Source organism: Silene latifolia, chromosome 9 (assembly GCF_048544455.1).
Source record: "Silene latifolia isolate original U9 population chromosome 9, ASM4854445v1, whole genome shotgun sequence".
In the NCBI taxonomy this organism is placed as follows: domain Eukaryota; kingdom Viridiplantae; phylum Streptophyta; class Magnoliopsida; order Caryophyllales; family Caryophyllaceae; genus Silene; species Silene latifolia.
In genome coordinates, this window is record NC_133534.1 from 114,155,763 (window position 1) to 114,159,385 (window position 3,623).

General features: G+C 40.8%; 1 non-coding gene across 1 annotated transcript; it reads left to right on the plus strand.

Moving 5' to 3' along the window:
- Positions 1-1,924: 1,924 nt before the first annotated feature.
- On the plus strand, positions 1,925-2,031 carry LOC141603378 (small nucleolar RNA R71). Its single transcript, XR_012525258.1, has one exon. It is a non-coding gene; the product is annotated as a small nucleolar RNA R71 (small nucleolar RNA).
- The last annotated feature ends 1,592 nt before the right edge of the window (positions 2,032-3,623 follow it).

The window sequence follows — 3,623 nt, forward strand, 5'->3', positions numbered from 1 at the left end:
TGGCTAATGAGGCCTTCTTCATTACTTGTCATGATGGGTGAGCTATTCAAGCTCTCATTGCTGTTGTTGAAAATTCCTTGCTCTCCGAATAGAGTTACTTGAAGGTCATCCACTTTCTTCTTCCATATGGGTGGTGTTTCTTTACCCATCGCTTGATCTTTTCATAGAGATTCTAACTTCTTCCTATCACTTTCTCGGCTATAATGATCGACCATGAAACATGGCTCATGTAGTCGGGGAGCTCTCATTGTTTTGTCAAGATTGAAAGTGATTGTCTCGTCCCCTACCTCAAGTGTGAGCTCTCTATATTTCACATCGATTAATGCTCCGACGGTATGCAAGAAAGGTCTTCCTAAAATGATAGGAATGTTGGAGTCCTCTTCCATGTCTACAATGACAAAGTTTACCGGGATGAAGAATTTGCCAATTCTCACGGGCACATCCTCCCATACCCCTAAAGGTACCTTTGTTGATCGATCCGCCATTTGAAGAGTGATGTTGGTGCATTTGAGCTCTCTCATTCCTAGCCTCTTACATACCGAGTACGGCATGACACTTACACTTGCTCCAAGGTCACATAATTCTTTGTTGATTATAGTGTCGCCAATGGTACATGGAATAGAAAAACTTCCAGGATCTTTGAGCTTTGGAGGGGGAACTCCCTTGAAGAATAACACTACTCACTTTGGTAAAGGCAATAGTCTCCAACTTTCGGATGGATTTCTTCTTGGTAAGAATATCTTTAATGTACTTTGCATAAGCCGGAACATGATTTATCAATTCTGTGAATGGGATTGAGACTTCTAAGTTCTTCACAATTTCCATGAACTTTCCAAGTTGGTCATCAAGCTTAGGCGTAGCTTGGCGACTTGGGAATGTAAGTCTAATCACAATAGGACCTTTTTCCTTAGCCTTCTCTTCATTCTTATTCTTTGAAATTTCATTGGTGGTAGGATCTACCTCCTTAGAGTTCTCCACAACCCTTTGCTTATCACTAACATCCACAATATCTTCATCAATTGGCCTCTTCGGTCCCTCATATCTTGTACCACTCCTCAAATGGATGGCACTAACCGTCTCATGTCTTGGAGGATTACCTTGAGGCGGTAATTGTCCCTTTTGTTTTTGAGAGCTAGAAGATGCTAATTGAGTCATTTGAGTCTCTAACATTTTGGTGTGGGCAAGAATGTTGTTGATGGTGATCTCTTTCGCTTGGCTATCTTTTTGCATTTGGGTGAAAAATTCTTGTTAGTTCTTTTACATTTGGAGGACCGCTTTTTGAACATCAAATCTTTGGTCATTTAATTGGTTGTAGGAAGGTTGATTTTGGTAACCTTGGCTTTGGTTGAAAAAGGGTCTTTGAGCTTGGTTTCTCATTGGAGGTGGGGTGTATGTTTGTTGGGGGTTTTGGATATTTTGGCTCTTGTATGAAAGATTTGGATGGAATTTGGTGTTCTCATTATAGTAGTTGAAATAAGGGGTACCACTCTTGTATGCTGGGAAAGCATTAACTTGTTCATTTGTTCCCCTACATTCGCTTTGATCATGTCCTAAGATTCCACAACTTTCACATACTCCACTTGGAATTGAGGATGATACCACCATAGCATTAACATGTTGTTTGGGTGATTTGGAAGCTTCATCAAGCTTAGCCATGGCCTTCTCAAACTTCTAATTGATGGTGTCGATATGAGCACTTAGGTGAGCACCTAATTGAGTGATGAAATCTACCTCATGCTTTCCTCCTCTAGTGGCCTTTTGAGGCCTACTATATTGGGAATTATGAACCTCCATCTCTTCGATTTTGGACCATGTTTGATTGTCATCAACTTCGGTAAACATCCCATTGGATCCCATATTAAGAACATTGCGGGAGTCTTCATATAGGCCGTTCCAAAATTGTTGCACAAGGAACCACTCACTAAGTCCATGGTGTGGACAAGAACTACAAGTGTCCTTAAATCTCTCCCATGCTTCATAAAATGATTCTTCATCCCTTTGCTTGAACCCAGTGATTTGGGCTCTCAACATATTAGTCTTCTCCGGAGGATAGAATTTCTTGTAGAAGGCAAGTGCTAACTTCTTCCATGAATCAATACTAAGGGTAGCCTTGTCTAGGCTCTTTAACCATTGCTTTGCGGTACCGATTATAGAAAAAGGAAACAATACCCATCGGATTTGGTCTTGAGTAACTCCGGTTTGAGAAATTGCATCACAATTGATACGTGCATTTTATATAGTCTTATTGGCCTATTTTATGCACGTATTTATATGCTTTTATCGTGGTTTTATGCTACGAAATGCCCCGAATATGCTACTTTGGGTTATTATGTCTTATTTGCAGGTATGGACCCAAAAGTGGTGAAATCAAGCCATTTACCGCTCGTTTAGCATGCATTTGGAGAAGAGTAGACTTGGAGCGGGATTTACTGCTGTCTTGGGATGCGTGAAGGTGTTTCGGGAGCTAAAAGGACAAGTCAATGTCAAACTAACGAGAATTACAAGCTGCTGAAGTCAAGATCCACTCGATCGAGCGCTATTCTAGTCGATCGAGTGGTTTAGGAGTCAATAATCAGTCGATCGAGCTCTATTCTAAGTCGATCGACCAGTTCCTTGTATGCCTTTACTCGATCGAACAGTGTCCTTCCTCGATCGAGCAGTTTTGAGCCTGAGTTGCTCGATCGAGTGGTTTCCTTACTCGATCGAGTGGATTTAGCTGACGGGCTGGGCTTTTTAGGTTTAATTCCGTCATTAGGTATAATAAAGCCCTATTTTCTTATAAATAGGGAGTCATTATGTCGATGTAATCTCTCTCTCACACACTATATACTCTCTTTTTCTCTCTCGGTTCAAGACACTGTTACTTTTATTCTTCATTTCCGGATCCATCAATTTAGTAATTCTTTCTTCCCTTCTCTCTTTAACTTAATTTAATGTTTATTGTTTTTATTTCTTTTATTCCTGTTCCCCTTATTTCCATGTCTAGCTAAATTCCCCTAGTATGTTAGGATTAGGGAAGCCGTGGTAGCGATGTTTTAACTGACTTGAATAGGTTAGACTTGCGGTAGGAATTGTATTAGGCAATTTAACTGTTATCCGGTCGAATGAATGCATGCAGGAGACCATAAATCTAGTTAACCCCGACCTGGATCGAAAGATTGGAAGGGAAGGCTTGCTTAATTACAATAGGTATTGCAGTGAGGGCGAAAGTTAAGTCGTTTTACGCTCTAGGGCGGTTTAAGGACCGAAAGGTGACGACCATAGCTCTTCTTATCAATAGTTTAATCGCCTCAGTATTCCCAATAGTACAAGATTTGATAGCTGCCACGGTAGACCGACTCCTAGCATACTCCTTTTCTCTTCTTTGTTAATTTCTCTTTTTCATTTCTCTCGCTTTAGTCTCTAGTTAGTTAAATCAATTCAAAACCCCATTTTTCGTGACACCGACAGACCGAATTAGACAGATAGATAGCAACTTTGCCTCCCTGTGGAGATCGACCCTACTTGCCGCTGACTTCTGTTAGCAGTAATCTAGGTATTTTATTTTTGGTGTAGAAACGACCGCATCAAATTTTGGCGCCGTTGCCGGGGAGGCGACGCTTTTTATCTGTTTTATTTTGTTT